General features: G+C 42.1%; 10 non-coding genes across 10 annotated transcripts; all 10 read right to left on the bottom strand.

Moving 5' to 3' along the window:
• Positions 1 to 3,827: 3,827 nt before the first annotated feature.
• On the bottom strand, positions 3,828 to 3,946 carry LOC121565267. Its single transcript, XR_006000488.2, has one exon. It is a non-coding gene; the product is annotated as a 5S ribosomal RNA (ribosomal RNA).
• A 1,171-nt stretch (positions 3,947 to 5,117) lies between these two features.
• LOC121565264 lies at positions 5,118 to 5,236 on the bottom strand. Its single transcript, XR_006000485.1, has one exon. It is a non-coding gene; the product is annotated as a 5S ribosomal RNA (ribosomal RNA).
• A 2,518-nt stretch (positions 5,237 to 7,754) lies between these two features.
• On the bottom strand, positions 7,755 to 7,873 carry LOC121565782. The gene has a single exon (XR_006000486.2). It is a non-coding gene; the product is annotated as a 5S ribosomal RNA (ribosomal RNA).
• A 1,163-nt stretch (positions 7,874 to 9,036) lies between these two features.
• LOC121565270 lies at positions 9,037 to 9,155 on the bottom strand. The gene has a single exon (XR_006000491.1). It is a non-coding gene; the product is annotated as a 5S ribosomal RNA (ribosomal RNA).
• A 1,159-nt stretch (positions 9,156 to 10,314) lies between these two features.
• On the bottom strand, positions 10,315 to 10,433 carry LOC121565271. Its single transcript, XR_006000492.2, has one exon. It is a non-coding gene; the product is annotated as a 5S ribosomal RNA (ribosomal RNA).
• Positions 10,434 to 11,595: 1,162 nt separating this feature from the next.
• On the bottom strand, positions 11,596 to 11,714 carry LOC121532421. The gene has a single exon (XR_005994324.2). It is a non-coding gene; the product is annotated as a 5S ribosomal RNA (ribosomal RNA).
• Positions 11,715 to 12,869: 1,155 nt separating this feature from the next.
• On the bottom strand, positions 12,870 to 12,988 carry LOC121562950. The gene has a single exon (XR_005999686.1). It is a non-coding gene; the product is annotated as a 5S ribosomal RNA (ribosomal RNA).
• A 1,157-nt stretch (positions 12,989 to 14,145) lies between these two features.
• Positions 14,146 to 14,264, bottom strand: LOC121532403. The gene has a single exon (XR_005994307.1). It is a non-coding gene; the product is annotated as a 5S ribosomal RNA (ribosomal RNA).
• Positions 14,265 to 15,421: 1,157 nt separating this feature from the next.
• On the bottom strand, positions 15,422 to 15,540 carry LOC121532414. Its single transcript, XR_005994317.2, has one exon. It is a non-coding gene; the product is annotated as a 5S ribosomal RNA (ribosomal RNA).
• Positions 15,541 to 16,697: 1,157 nt separating this feature from the next.
• LOC121565787 lies at positions 16,698 to 16,816 on the bottom strand. Its single transcript, XR_006000669.2, has one exon. It is a non-coding gene; the product is annotated as a 5S ribosomal RNA (ribosomal RNA).
• Between the last annotated feature and the right edge of the window lie 252 nt (positions 16,817 to 17,068).

Genomic DNA, 17,068 nt, shown 5'->3' with positions numbered 1-17,068 from the left:
AAATCGGTGGTCTCCCCTAAATCTTAGCTATCTAGCTAGCTAACGTTATACTGCACCTAAAGTCAATCTGATGACATCAAAATGATGAAAATATGTTTTCCTACTAATTATTTGCCTCATTTTGCAATGTCATTGTATTTCCAAGCCACTCTAATGCACTTTTTATGAAATCATGTGTTCATTGACAATGCATTGAATAGAATACTCGATCAGTCGAACATGCTTCTCAGATAGGGGCTTGCTTGTTCCTGAGAATAGCCATTGCTAACTACCATAGTGACCCCTCAGTCGCTAATTTCAGCGCATTATTCATATATTTTGCTTGCTAGTTGTTGGCTGTGCTAGAAATGAAATAATAATTTTGTTTCAGTGCACCTTCCAAATGTGAAATTACAAGACAAAAAGGACACTTAGCTAGCTAAGCTGTTCCTCTATGTCGTCTTTCTTGTTTGTGAAGGTAAGGTAGCTAGCTGGCTAATGTCATTCCCAGAGACTTCCACACAAATGCGCACTCCATTGGGGACTTGAATATGAAGTAAACACCTGACTGTGTTATGAGTCACCACATATCCCACTTGGATGCGTTTAAGATTAATTTGTATCCATAAAGCTTCCCATGTCAGCCTAGATCAAGAAGGAGTAATGCTATGTCATGGAGGTCCAATTGTTTTTTCCGTCTGTAGAGCCTTAGAGAACTCAGAATTCTCTGCAATGTATGTAAAGTATTGACAACACCATCTATATTGCTCAATGACACTAATATTTCCCAATGCCTCAAAAATAAAAGTTGATCAACTCAAGCAAACCGGCCATAATGTCAACCTGTGCATGAGAGGAAGCCAAGCTTGCCGAGTAGCCTATGCTAATGTTTCGGCATAATAAAGCTATTTCTCATAATAACTTGCAACCAGATTATTTCATAATAACAACATCTTTCTCATTATAACGTTAAATAGCTCAGCATCCTTAAGCTATTGGGTGTCAGTCAGAGTTATTTAACAGTATATTTAGTGAATGGGCAAGCTAAGGATGTTGATGTAAGTCATAATATTAGGAAAAGTGTATTTGATGGTTTTCATTTCTGCAGCTAGCTTGGCTGGCTAGCTGTTTCGGTAGCTACTGGCTGGCTAGCTAGCTGAGACCGAAGAGATGAGAGAAAAATTTTCTGACTGAAGCACATATCTTCTGACAGTTACACAGTGCCCCCCCTAACTAGATATTTAACCCTGTTTAAAATGGACAATGTTGAGGTGGTAGAACTGACAATGACATTAATCATAGTGGTCATATTACCTATTCCATTCTACATGTAAACATGCTTGGCTCATGGCAGGTAGCCTAGAGGTTGGAGCGCTGGGCCAGTAACTGAAAGGTCGCTGGTTTGAATACCGAAGCTGAAAAATGTGTCAATGTGTCCATGACCAAGGCAGATAACAACACATTTCACTGCATTTATCCGTTATATGTTCTTTAATCTTTTTGGTATTTCCATATACAGTACCAGTCAAATGTTTGGACACACCTGCTCATTCCAGGGTTTTTCTTTATTTTTACTATTTTTACATTGTAAAATAATAGTGAAGATGCCAAACTATGAAATAACACATATGGAATCATGTGGTAACCAAAAAAGTGTTAAACAAATCAAAATATATTATAGATTTGAGATTCTTCAAATAGCCACCCTTTGCCTTGATGACAACTTTGCACACTCTTGGCATTCTCTCAACCAGCTTCATGAGGTAGTCACCTGGAATGCATTTCAATTAACAGTTGCGCCTTCTTAAAAGCTAATTTGTGGGATTTCTTTCCTTCTTAATGTGTTTGAGCCAATCAGTTGATAGCCCTATTTGGTAAAATACCAAGTCCATATTATGGCAAGAACAGCTCAAATAAGCCCATCATTACTTTAAGGTCAGTCAATACGGAATATGTCAAGAACATTTTTACATTTTAGTCATTTAGCAGACGCTCTTATCCAGAGCAACTTACAGGAGCAATTAGGGTTAAGTACCTTGCTCAAGGGCACATCGACAGATTTTTCACCTAATCAGCTCGGGGATTAGAACCAGCGACCTTTCGGTTACTGGCACAACACTCTTAACCACTAAGCTACCTGCCGCCCCAAGAACTTTTAACGTTTCTTCAAGTGCAGTCACAAAAACCTTCATGCGCTATGATGAAACTGGCTGTCATGAGGACCGCCATAGGAAAGGAAGACCCAGAGTTACCTCTGCTGCAGAGGAAAAGTTCATTAGAGTTACCAGCCTCAGAAATTGCATCCCAAATAAATGCTTCACAGTTCAAGTCACAGACGTCTCAACATCAACTTTTCAGAGGGGCTGTGTGAATTAGGTCTTCATGGTCAAATTGCTGCAAAGAAACCACTACTAAAGGACACCAATAAGAAGAAGAGACCTGCTTGGGCAAAGTAACACGACCAATGGACATTGGAGATTTTTGGTTCCAACCACCGTGTCTTTGTGAGACGCAGAGTAGGTGAATGGATGATCTCCGCTGTGTGGTTCCCACCGTAAAGCATGGAGGAGGAGGTGTTATGGTGTGGGGGTGATTTGCTGGTGACACTGTCTGTGATTTATTTAGAATTCAAGGCACACTTAACCAGCATGGCTACCACAGCATTCTACAGCGATACACCATCCCATCAGGTTTGGGCTTAGTGGGATTATTATTTGTCTTTCAACAGGACAATGACCCAACACACCTCCAGGCTGTGTAAGGGCTATTTTACCAAGAAGGAGAGTGATGGAGTAATACATTAGATGACCTGGCCTCCACAATCACAATATTTGAGTCTTGTTGGGGGGGGGGGCATATCCTATGTTGATTTATGACAAGTTCATTGACTAGGGCCCTATAAAATAGGCGTTGCGGACCGAATCAAGGAATCCAGACATTAAACCGAAATTTAACAATATTCAAACATTTATTGAACTTAGTAAGAAATCAACTAAATCTATTAAACTTGTTAGAAAACGCATTCATTTGCCCAAGTCAATCATAAGACATGAACAAAATGCATCAGTGATTCGTATTTCCATGAACTTTCTGAAACGGCACAGGAAAGCCCCTGTCTGTGTGCATGTGTGCGGTGCGCGCGTATGTCTACACTTTGTGTAGCCGTTAGCGATGATGCTAATGATAACCTTCTTCTGGTAGGGAAGGAATGGCTTTCCCCAAAACCTTCGCAAGTAAATGTTAACTACAAAGTAGCCTATGCCTGCCTGGCAGAATTATACCGTGATCATTTGCATCACTCCAGTTGCCATTTGTTCTACAGCAACACCGCTTAACCAAACAAAGGTCTCTTCCTGGTGCATGCTTGCATTTAAGGGTAACTACACCCCAACATCTAAATGTCTTACATTTTTCCCAGACCTCACAAATGGTCACCTGATAGGGTTTAAACATTGTTGTGGACATAGAACATCCAATTGTGCTGTTTTGCTATTAAAAAGGTGTACTTTTGAGAGCGAAAACCTGCCAAAACAGGGACAAACGGTCAACGGGGAAATCTAAACGGAGAAAAGGGAACTTGGGAATTAACGGAATCAGGCAAAACATTGAAGGGATTTTATAGTGCCCTAATGGACTACAGACATTGACTGTCTCCTAGACTAAAAACAAAGGCTGCATGTACTGCCTATATTTTGAGGGAAACGCACTGTCCATTATTTGATTTGATTAGGGCAGGGCAGGGCAGCACACAAACTGCATTTAGTCCAATAACAATCCATGATATTATTAGGGTGATAAATAAAAGGCAGTTGCTCCATGACACAAGAGCACGCTCTACTGGGACAAAAAGCTTACAGCACCTGGTATTCCCAGGCGGTCTCCCATACAAGTACTAACCAGGCCCGACCCTGCTTAGCTTCCAAGATCGGATGAGATCGGGCGTATTCAGGCTGGTATGGCCGTAAGCGCGGGAACAACTCTTGGTACACTATATAAAGTCAATGTGTCACTCACTCTGAAAGGGACACAGAAACGTATCCACTTTGTGACTCAAACTGAAGAAGCTCAACCCTTGCTTACATTTCCAATATATATATATATATATATATATATATATATTTGAGTCTTGTTGGGGGGGAGAGGGCATATCCTATGTTGATTTATAACAAGTTCATTGACTAGGGCCCTATAAAATAGGCGTTGCGGACCGAATCAAGTAATCCAGACATTAAACCGAAATTCAACAATATTCAAACATTTATTGAACTTAGTAAGAAATCAACTAAATCTATTCAACTTGTTAGAAAACGCATTCATTTGCCCAAGTCAATCATAAGACATGAACAAAATGCATCAGTGATTCGTATTTCCATGAACTTTCTGAAACGGCACAGGAATGCCCCTGTCTGTGTGCATGTGTGCGGTGCGCGCGTATGTCTACACTTTGTGTAGCCGTTAGCGATGATGCTAATGATAACCTTCTTCTGGTAGGGAAGGAATGGCTTTCCCCAAAACCTTCGCAAGTAAATGTTAACTACAAAGTAGCCTATGCCTGCATGGCAGAATTATACCGTGATCATTTGCATCACTCCAGTTGCCATTTGTTCTACAGCAACACCGCTTAACCAAACAAAGGTCTCTTCCTGGTGCATGCTTGCATTTAAGGGTAACTACACCCCAACATCTAAATGTCTTAAATTTTTTCCAGACCTCACAAATGGTCACCTGATAGGGTTTAAACATTGTTGTGGACATAGAACATCCAATTGTGCTGTTTTGCTATTAAAAAGGTGTACTTTTGAGAGCGAAAACCTGCCAAAACAGGGACAAACGGTCAACGGGGAAATCTAAACGGAGAAAAGGGAACTTGGGAATTAACGGAATCAGGCAAAACATTGAAGGGATTGTATAGTGCCCTAATGGACTACAGACATTGACTGTCTCCTAGACTAAAAACAAAGGCTGCATGTACTGCCTATATTTTGAGGGAAACGCACTGTCCATTATTTGATTTGATTTGATCAGGGCAGGGCAGCACACAAACTGCATTTAGTCCAATAACAATCCATGATATTATTAGGGTGATAAATAAAAAGCAGTTGCTCCATGACAAAAGAGCACGCTCTACTGGGACAAAAAGCTTACAGCACCTGGTATTCCCAGGCGGTCTCCCATCCAAGTACTAACCAGGCCCGACCCTGCTTAGCTTCCGAGATCGGACGAGATCGGGCGTATTCAGGCTGGTATGGCCGTAAGCGAGCGAACAACTCTTGGTACACTATATAAAGTCAATGTGTCACTCACTCTGAAAGGGACACAGAAACGTATCCACTTTGTGACACAAACTGAAGAAGCTCAACCCCTGCTTACATTTCCAATATATATATGTATATATATTTGAGTCTTGTTGGGGGGGGGGGAAAGAGGGCATATCCTATGTTGATTTATGACAAGTTCATTGACTAGTGCCCTATAAAATAGGCGTTGCGGACCGAATCACGGAATCCAGACATTAAACCGAAATTCAACAATATTCAAACATTTATTGAACTTAGTAAGAAATCAACTAAATCTATTCAACTTGTTAGAAAACGCATTCATTTGCCCAAGTCAATCATAAGACATGAACAAAATGCATCAGTGATTCGTATTTCCATGAACCAAACAAAGGTCTCTTCCTGGTGCATGCTTGCATTTAAGGGTAACTACACCCCAACATCTAAATGTCTTACATTTTTCCCAGACCTCACAAATGGTCACCTGATAGGGTTTAAACATTGTTGTGGACATCAGTGGCGGCTCCTGAAAAAATTCTCAGGGGGGGCAATTTTTCTGATGATTTAGGTGACCTACACACATTTTAAAAAAGATATGTCCAGCAACAACATGAAGACAGGGGCAGCATATAAGTCAATACCAGAAGCATTTATTGACTGATCTCAAAAGTGTTGGCTTACCAGGGTTGGTGGAGCCCTCAGTTTCATCTTTGCCTCGCAAAGCTAACTCAAACTGGTGGTGGCAGAGAACGCCTTTGGTATTGTCCCATAGCACAAATCAAGAGTCCTATTTTTCCTAGTGTGACATTTCACATACTGATGGTATGTGCGCAAGACTTTGTGCAAGGTACAGTTGTTAAAATCCCCTAAAATAAATTTGGGTGCGTCGGGGGAGATGGATTCCAGTTTCTGTGACAGATTATAAATAATCTCTGATGCCTTTGTTATATTAGCTTTTGGTTGAATGTACACAACGGTAACAAACAATTGGGGGAACTCACGGGGCAGATAGTAAGGTCGCAGTGACACAGAAAGCAGTTCAATGTCGGGGGTACAGAGTCGCTCTCTTACCAGGATCGATTTACACCACTGGTCCCTGACAGACGCCCCGGCCGTGAAGTTTCCCTGTGACTGTCAGATCGCGGTCCGCTCTGACCAGGGTGAAGCCGGCCGGCTCCACTTCTCTGTCCGGGACTCTGTCATCCAGCCAAGTCTCAGTAAATGCCAGCAAACAGGCCTCCCGATATTCGTGTTGGAAGCGCAGATTCGCTGACAACTCATCCGCTTTCCCCCTCAGTGACTGGGCATTAATCAGCAAGGTGGTGGGTAAGGGAAGTTTGTTCTTAATTTTTTTTAAGTCGTTGTCTGATTCCCCCGCGTTTTCCACGTTTGCATTTGGGTTTGTAATCCACTCGCAGACAATCAGGTATTAGATGGGCCATTGGGATATCCATCGCGTTGGTATTTGAGTTGCATTGTAGTAAAAACTCCCTGCTGTATTGGATTCCGCTGCCAGCAGCGTTTTCATTATTTAGTCCGTTCGTAGCGGGTATGTACACGATCAACAAGATCAGTCCAACACCCCACCACTGGAAATCCATGGTTGGCAGAATGTTTGTAAACTAAGTGTACAAATTAAAAACATAAAATAACACCACTAAGTGTACAAATTAAAAACATAAGATTAAAAACATAAGATAACGTCACACACACTGCAGGTCGCAACAGAGACGCTGCTACCCGCTCTTTTCTTAGTTACGTTCATGGTTATGTTACGTATGACGAAAGCGCGTAAGTGCAAGCCCTCAGAAACCCATAGAGATTGTATTGAAAGCTCTGAAATTTGAAAAAAATAGATTTTACATGGGAGTCTATGACAGACTTCTGGGCGATTTTCAACCTGACTGAAATCGCCCCAAAAGGGGGGGCCATTTGAAGCACGACTTTAGCCTGATTGGACATTTAGTGGCACTGTGGCAGATCAGACGTCTAGATTACAACACTGATAACTACTGTTGCCGTGATATAATTGATTAGAAAAAAAATCCCTTCCTTTTCCCGTTTGGCAGTGCGTCGCCCATATCGCCCTAATGAACACACCGCCCCTGGTGGACATAGAACATCCAATTGTGCTGTTTTGCTATTAAAAAGGTGTACTTTTGAGAGCGAAAACCTGCCAAAACAGGGACAAACGGTCAACGGGGAAATCTAAACGGAGAAAAGGGAACTTGGGAATTAACGGAATCAGGCAAAACATTGAAGGGATTGTATAGTGCCCTAATGGACTACAGACATTGACTGTCTCCTAGACTAAAAACAAAGGCTGCATGTACTGCCTATATTTTGAGGGAAACGCACTGTCCATTATTTGATTTGATTTGATCAGGGCAGGGCAGCACACAAACTGCATTTAGTCCAATAACAATACATTATATTATTAGGGTGATAAATAAAAAGCAGTTGCTCCATGACACAAGAGCACGCTCTACTGGGACAAAAAGCTTACAGCACCTGGTATTCCCAGGCGGTCTCCCATCCAAGTACTAACCAGGCCCGACCCTGCTTAGCTTCCGAGATCGGACGAGATCGGGCGTATTCAGGCTGGTATGGCCGTAAGCGAGGGAACAACTCTTGGTACACTATATAAAGTCAATGTGTCACTCACTCTGAAAGGGACACAGAAACGTATCCACTTTGTGACACAAACTGAAGAAGCTCAACCCCTGCTTACATTTCCAATATATATATATATATATTTGAGTCTTGTTGGGGGGGGGGGGAAGAGGGCATATCCTATGTTGATTTATGACAAGTTCATTGACTAGGGCCCTATAAAATAGGCGTTGCGGACCGAATCACGGAATCCAGACATTAAACCGAAATTCAACAATATTCAAACATTTATTGAACTTAGTAAGAAATCAACTAAATCTATTCAACTTGTTAGAAAACGCATTCATTTGCCCAAGTCAATCATAAGACATGAACAAAATGCATCAGTGATTCGTATTTCCATGAACTTTCTGAAACGGCACAGGAATGCCCCTGTCTGTGTGCATGTGTGCGGTGCGCGCGTATGTCTACACTTTGTGTAGCCGTTAGCGATGATGCTAATGATAACCTTCTTCTGGTAGGGAAGGAATGGCTTTCCCCAAAACCTTCGCAAGTAAATGTTAACTACAAAGTAGCCTATGCCTGCATGGCAGAATTATACCGTGATCATTTGCATCACTCCAGTTGCCATTTGTTCTACAGCAACACCGCTTAACCAAACAAAGGTCTCTTCCTGGTGCATGCTTGCATTTAAGGGTAACTACACCCCAACATCTAAATGTCTTACATTTTTCCCAGACCTCACAAATGGTCACCTGATAGGGTTTAAACATTGTTGTGGACATAGAACATCCAATTGTGCTGTTTTGCTATTAAAAAGGTGTACTTTTGAGAGCGAAAACCTGCCAAAACAGGGACAAACGGTCAACGGGGAAATCTAAACGGAGAAAAGGGAACTTGGGAATTAACGGAATCAGGCAAAACATTGAAGGGATTGTATAGTGCCCTAATGGACTACAGACATTGACTGTCTCCTAGACTAAAAACAAAGGCTGCATGTACTGCCTATATTTTGAGGGAAACGCACTGTCCATTATTTGATTTGATTTGATCAGGGCAGGGCAGCACACAAACTGCATTTAGTCCAATAACAATCCATGATATTATTAGGGTGATAAATAAAAAGCAGTTGCTCCATGACACAAGAGCACGCTCTACTGGGACAAAAAGCTTACAGCACCTGGTATTCCCAGGCGGTCTCCCATCCAAGTACTAACCAGGCCCGACCCTGCTTAGCTTCCGAGATCGGACGAGATCGGGCGTATTCAGGCTGGTATGGCCGTAAGCGAGGGAACAACTCTTGGTACACTATATAAAGTCAATGTGTCACTCACTCTGAAAGGGACACAGAAACGTATCCACTTTGTGACACAAACTGAAGAAGCTCAACCCCTGCTTACATTTCCAATATATATATATATATATTTTGAGTCTTGTTGGGGGGGAAGAGGGCATATCCTATGTTGATTTATGACAAGTTCATTGACTAGGGCCCTATAAAATAGGCGTTGCGGACCGAATCACGGAATCCAGACATTAAACCGAAATTCAACAATATTCAAACATTTATTGAACTTAGTAAGAAATCAACTAAATCTATTCAACTTGTTAGAAAACGCATTCATTTGCCCAAGTCAATCATAAGACATGAACAAAATGCATCAGTGATTCGTATTTCCATGAACTTTCTGAAACGGCACAGGAATGCCCCTGTCTGTGTGCATGTGTGCGGTGCGCGCGTATGTCTACACTTTGTGTAGCCGTTAGCGATGATGCTAATGATAACCTTCTTCTGGTAGGGAAGGAATGGCTTTCCCCAAAACCTTCGCAAGTAAATGTTAACTACAAAGTAGCCTATGCCTGCCTGGCAGAATTATACCGTGATCATTTGCATCACTCCAGTTGCCATTTGTTCTACAGCAACACCGCTTAACCAAACAAAGGTCTCTTCCTGGTGCATGCTTGCATTTAAGGGTAACTACACCCCAACATCTAAATGTCTTACATTTTTCCCAGACCTCACAAATGGTCACCTGATAGGGTTTAAACATTGTTGTGGACATAGAACATCCAATTGTGCTGTTTTGCTATTAAAAAGGTGTACTTTTGAGAGCGAAAACCTGCCAAAACAGGGACAAACGGTCAACGGGGAAATCTAAACGGAGAAAAGGGAACTTGGGAATTAACGGAATCAGGCAAAACATTGAAGGGATTGTATAGTGCCCTAATGGACTACAGACATTGACTGTCTCCTAGACTAAAAACAAAGGCTGCATGTACTGCCTATATTTTGAGGGAAACGCACTGTCCATTATTTGATTTGATTTGATCAGGGCAGGGCAGCACACAAACTGCATTTAGTCCAATAACAATCCATGATATTATTAGGGTGATAAATAAAAAGCAGTTGCTCCATGACACAAGAGCACGCTCTACTGGGACAAAAAGCTTACAGCACCTGGTATTCCCAGGCGGTCTCCCATCCAAGTACTAACCAGGCCCGACCCTGCTTAGCTTCCGAGATCGGACAAGATCGGGCGTATTCAGGCTGGTATGGCCGTAAGCGAGGGAACAACTCTTGGTACACTATATAAAGTCAATGTGTCACTCACTCTGAAAGGGACACAGAAACGTATCCACTTTGTGACACAAGCTGAAGAAGCTTAACCCCTGCTTACATTTCCAATATATATATATATATATTTGAGTCTTGTTGGGGGGGGGGGAAGAGGGCATATCCTATGTTGATTTATGACAAGTTCATTGACTAGGGCCCTATAAAATAGGCGTTGCGGACCGAATCACGGAATCCAGACATTAAACCGAAATTCAACAATATTCAAACATTTATTGAACTTAGTAAGAAATCAACTAAATCTATTCAACTTGTTAGAAAACGCATTCATTTGCCCAAGTCAATCATAAGACATGAACAAAATGCATCAGTGATTCGTATTTCCATGAACTTTCTGAAACGGCACAGGAATGCCCCTGTCTGTGTGCATGTGTGCGGTGCGCGCGTATGTCTACACTTTGTGTAGCCGTTAGCGATGATGCTAATGATAACCTTCTTCTGGTAGGGAAGGAATGGCTTTCCCCAAAACCTTCGCAAGTAAATGTTAACTACAAAGTAGCCTATGCCTGCCTGGCAGAATTATACCGTGATCATTTGCATCACTCCAGTTGCCATTTGTTCTACAGCAACACCGCTTAACCAAACAAAGGTCTCTTCCTGGTGCATGCTTGCATTTAAGGGTAACTACACCCCAACATCTAAATGTCTTACATTTTTCCCAGACCTCACAAATGGTCACCTGATAGGGTTTAAACATTGTTGTGGACATAGAACATCCAATTGTGCTGTTTTGCTATTAAAAAGGTGTACTTTTGAGAGCGAAAACCTGCCAAAACAGGGACAAACGGTCAACGGGGAAATCTAAACGGAGAAAAGGGAACTTGGGAATTAACGGAATCAGGCAAAACATTGAAGGGATTGTATAGTGCCCTAATGGACTACAGACATTGACTGTCTCCTAGACTAAAAACAAAGGCTGCATGTACTGCCTATATTTTGAGGGAAACGCACTGTCCATTATTTGATTTGATTTGATCAGGGCAGGGCAGCACACAAACTGCATTTAGTCCAATAACAATCCATGATATTATTAGGGTGATAAATAAAAAGCAGTTGCTCCATGACACAAGAGCACGCTCTACTGGGACAAAAAGCTTACAGCACCTGGTATTCCCAGGCGGTCTCCCATCCAAGTACTAACCAGGCCCGACCCTGCTTAGCTTCCGAGATCGGACGAGATCGGGCGTATTCAGGCTGGTATGGCCGTAAGCGAGGGAACAACTCTTGGTACACTATATAAAGTCAATGTGTCACTCACTCTGAAAGGGACACAGAAACGTATCCACTTTGTGACACAAACTGAAGAAGCTCAACCCCTGCTTACATTTCCAATATATATATATATATTTGAGTCTTGTTGGGGGGAAGAGGGCATATCCTATGTTGATTTATGACAAGTTCATTGACTAGGGCCCTATAAAATAGGCGTTGCGGACCGAATCACGGAATCCAGACATTAAACCGAAATTCAACAATATTCAAACATTTATTGAACTTAGTAAGAAATCAACTAAATCTATTCAACTTGTTAGAAAACGCATTCATTTGCCCAAGTCAATCATAAGACATGAACAAAATGCATCAGTGATTCGTATTTCCATGAACTTTCTGAAACGGCACAGGAATGCCCCTGTCTGTGTGCATGTGTGCGGTGCGCGCGTATGTCTACACTTTGTGTAGCCGTTAGCGATGATGCTAATGATAACCTTCTTCTGGTAGGGAAGGAATGGCTTTCCCCAAAACCTTCGCAAGTAAATGTTAACTACAAAGTAGCCTATGCCTGCATGGCAGAATTATACCGTGATCATTTGCATCACTCCAGTTGCCATTTGTTCTACAGCAACACCGCTTAACCAAACAAAGGTCTCTTCCTGGTGCATGCTTGCATTTAAGGGTAACTACACCCCAACATCTAAATGTCTTACATTTTTCCCAGACCTCACAAATGGTCACCTGATAGGGTTTAAACATTGTTGTGGACATAGAACATCCAATTGTGCTGTTTTGCTATTAAAAAGGTGTACTTTTGAGAGCGAAAACCTGCCAAAACAGGGACAAACGGTCAACGGGGAAATCTAAACGGAGAAAAGGGAACTTGGGAATTAACGGAATCAGGCAAAACATTGAAGGGATTGTATAGTGCCCTAATGGACTACAGACATTGACTGTCTCCTAGACTAAAAACAAAGGCTGCATGTACTGCCTATATTTTGAGGGAAACGCACTGTCCATTATTTGATTTGATTTGATCAGGGCAGGGCAGCACACAAACTGCATTTAGTCCAATAACAATCCATGATATTATTAGGGTGATAAATAAAAAGCAGTTGCTCCATGACACAAGAGCACGCTCTACTGGGACAAAAAGCTTACAGCACCTGGTATTCCCAGGCGGTCTCCCATCCAAGTACTAACCAGGCCCGACCCTGCTTAGCTTCCGAGATCGGACGAGATCGGGCGTATTCAGGCTGGTATGGCCGTAAGCGAGGGAACAACTCTTGGTACACTATATAAAGTCAATGTGTCACTCACTCTGAAAGGGACACAGAAACGTATCCACTTTGTGACACAAACTGAAGAAGCTCAACCCCTGCTTACATTTCCAATATATATATATATATATTTGAGTCTTGTTGGGGGGGAAGAGGGCATATCCTATGTTGATTTATGACAAGTTCATTGACTAGGGCCCTATAAAATAGGCGTTATGGACCGAATCACGGAATCCAGACATTAAACCGAAATTCAACAATATTCAAACATTTATTGAACTTAGTAAGAAATCAACTAAATCTATTCAACTTGTTAGAAAACGCATTCATTTGCCCAAGTCAATCATAAGACATGAACAAAATGCATCAGTGATTCGTATTTCCATGAACTTTCTGAAACGGCACAGGAATGCCCCTGTCTGTGTGCATGTGTGCGGTGCGCGCGTATGTCTACACTTTGTGTAGCCGTTAGCGATGATGCTAATGATAACCTTCTTCTGGTAGGGAAGGAATGGCTTTCCCCAAAACCTTCGCAAGTAAATGTTAACTACAAAGTAGCCTATGCCTGCCTGGCAGAATTATACCGTGATCATTTGCATCACTCCAGTTGCCATTTGTTCTACAGCAACACCGCTTAACCAAACAAAGGTCTCTTCCTGGTGCATGCTTGCATTTAAGGGTAACTACACCCCAACATCTAAATGTCTTACATTTTTCCCAGACCTCACAAATGGTCACCTGATAGGGTTTAAACATTGTTGTGGACATAGAACATCCAATTGTGCTGTTTTGCTATTAAAAAGGTGTACTTTTGAGAGCGAAAACCTGCCAAAACAGGGACAAACGGTCAACGGGGAAATCTAAACGGAGAAAAGGGAACTTGGGAATTAACGGAATCAGGCAAAACATTGAAGGGATTGTATAGTGCCCTAATGGACTACAGACATTGACTGTCTCCTAGACTAAAAACAAAGGCTGCATGTACTGCCTATATTTTGAGGGAAACGCACTGTCCATTATTTGATTTGATTTGATCAGGGCAGGGCAGCACACAAACTGCATTTAGTCCAATAACAATCCATGATATTATTAGGGTGATAAATAAAAAGCAGTTGCTCCATGACACAAGAGCACGCTCTACTGGGACAAAAGCTTACAGCACCTGGTATTCCCAGGCGGTCTCCCATCCAAGTACTAACCAGGCCCGACCCTGCTTAGCTTCCGAGATCGGACGAGATCGGGCGTATTCAGGCTGGTATGGCCGTAAGCGAGGGAACAACTCTTGGTACACTATATAAAGTCAATGTGTCACTCACTCTGAAAGGGACACAGAAACGTATCCACTTTGTGACACAAACTGAAGAAGCTCAACCCCTGCTTACATTTCCAATATATATATATATATATTTGAGTCTTGTTGGGGGGGAAGAGGGCATATCCTATGTTGATTTATGACAAGTTCATTGACTAGGGCCCTATAAAATAGGCGTTGCGGACCGAATCACGGAATCCAGACATTAAACCGAAATTCAACAATATTCAAACATTTATTGAACTTAGTAAGAAATCAACTAAATCTATTCAACTTGTTAGAAAACGCATTCATTTGCCCAAGTCAATCATAAGACATGAACAAAATGCATCAGTGATTCGTATTTCCATGAACTTCCTGAAACGGCACAGGAATGCCCCTGTCTGTGTGCATGTGTGCGGTGCGCGCGTATGTCTACACTTTGTGTAGCCGTTAGCGATGATGCTAATGATAACCTTCTTCTGGTAGGGAAGGAATGGCTTTCCCCAAAACCTTCGCAAGTAAATGTTAACTACAAAGTAGCCTATGCCTGCATGGCAGAATTATACCGTGATCATTTGCATCACTCCAGTTGCCATTTGTTCTACAGCAACACCGCTTAACCAAACAAAGGTCTCTTCCTGGTGCATGCTTGCATTTAAGGGTAACTACACCCCAACATCTAAATGTCTTACATTTTTCCCAGACCTCACAAATGGTCACCTGATAGGGTTTAAACATTGTTGTGGACATAGAACATCCAATTGTGCTGTTTTGCTATTAAAAAGGTGTACTTTTGAGAGCGAAAACCTGCCAAAACAGGGACAAACGGTCAACGGGGAAATCTAAACGGAGAAAAGGGAACTTGGGAATTAACGGAATCAGGCAAAACATTGAAGGGATTGTATAGTGCCCTAATGGACTACAGACATTGACTGTCTCCTAGACTAAAAACAAAGGCTGCATGTACTGCCTATATTTTGAGGGAAACGCACTGTCCATTATTTGATTTGATTTGATCAGGGCAGGGCAGCACACAAACTGCATTTAGTCCAATAACAATCCATGATATTATTAGGGTGATAAATAAAAAGCAGTTGCTCCATGACACAAGAGCACGCTCTACTGGGACAAAAGCTTACAGCACCTGGTATTCCCAGGCGGTCTCCCATCCAAGTACTAACCAGGCCCGACCCTGCTTAGCTTCCGAGATCGGACGAGATCGGGCGTATTCAGGCTGGTATGGCCGTAAGCGAGGGAACAACTCTTGGTACACTATATAAAGTCAATGTGTCACTCACTCTGAAAGGGACACAGAAACGTATCCACTTTGTGACACAAACTGAAGAAGCTCAACCCCTGCTTACATTTCCAATATATATATATATATATTTGAGTCTTGTTGGGGGGAAGAGGGCATATCCTATGTTGATTTATGACAAGTTCATTGACTAGGGCCCTATAAAATAGGCGTTGCGGACCGAATCACGGAATCCAGACATTAAACCGAAATTCAACAATATTCAAACATTTATTGAACTTAGTAAGAAATCAACTAAATCTATTCAACTTGTTAGAAAACGCATTCATTTGCCCAAGTCAATCATAAGACATGAACAAAATGCATCAGTGATTCGTATTTCCATGAACTTTCTGAAACGGCACAGGAATGCCCCTGTCTGTGTGCATGTGTGCGGTGCGCGCGTATGTCTACACTTTGTGTAGCCGTTAGCGATGATGCTAATGATAACCTTCTTCTGGTAGGGAAGGAATGGCTTTCCCCAAAACCTTCGCAAGTAAATGTTAACTACAAAGTAGCCTATGCCTGCATGGCAGAATTATACCGTGATCATTTGCATCACTCCAGTTGCCATTTGTTCTACAGCAACACCGCTTAACCAAACAAAGGTCTCTTCCTGGTGCATGCTTGCATTTAAGGGTAACTACACCCCAACATCTAAATGTCTTACATTTTTCCCAGACCTCACAAATGGTCACCTGATAGGGTTTAAACATTGTTGTGGACATAGAACATCCAATTGTGCTGTTTTGCTATTAAAAAGGTGTACTTTTGAGAGCGAAAACCTGCCAAAACAGGGACAAACGGTCAACGGGGAAATCTAAACGGAGAAAAGGGAACTTGGGAATTAACGGAATCAGGCAAAACATTGAAGGGATTGTATAGTGCCCTAATGGACTACAGACATTGACTGTCTCCTAGACTAAAAACAAAGGCTGCATGTACTGCCTATATTTTGAGGGAAACGCACTGTCCATTATTTGATTTGATTTGATCAGGGCAGGGCAGCACACAAACTGCATTTAGTCCAATAACAATCCATGATATTATTAGGGTGATAAATAAAAAGCAGTTGCTCCATGACACAAGAGCACGCTCTACTGGGACAAAAAGCTTACAGCACCTGGTATTCCCAGGCGGTCTCCCATCCAAGTACTAACCAGGCCCGACCCTGCTTAGCTTCCGAGATCGGACGAGATCGGGCGTATTCAGGCTGGTATGGCCGTAAGCGAGGGAACAACTCTTGGTACACTATATAAAGTCAATGTGTCACTCACTCTGAAAGGGACACAGAAACGTATCCACTTTGTGACACAAACTGAAGAAGCTCAACCCCTGCTTACATTTCCAATATATATATATATATATTTGAGTCTTGTTGGGGGGAAGAGGGCATATCCTATGTTGATTTATGACAAGTTCATTGACTAGGGCCCTATAAAATAGGCGTTGCGGACCGAATCACGGAATCCAGACATTAAA

Source organism: Coregonus clupeaformis, chromosome 19 (assembly GCF_020615455.1).
Source record: "Coregonus clupeaformis isolate EN_2021a chromosome 19, ASM2061545v1, whole genome shotgun sequence".
Taxonomy (NCBI): domain Eukaryota; kingdom Metazoa; phylum Chordata; class Actinopteri; order Salmoniformes; family Salmonidae; genus Coregonus; species Coregonus clupeaformis.
Note: the sequence above shows the minus strand (reverse complement) of the source record. Positions and strands in the feature narration are given on the sequence as shown.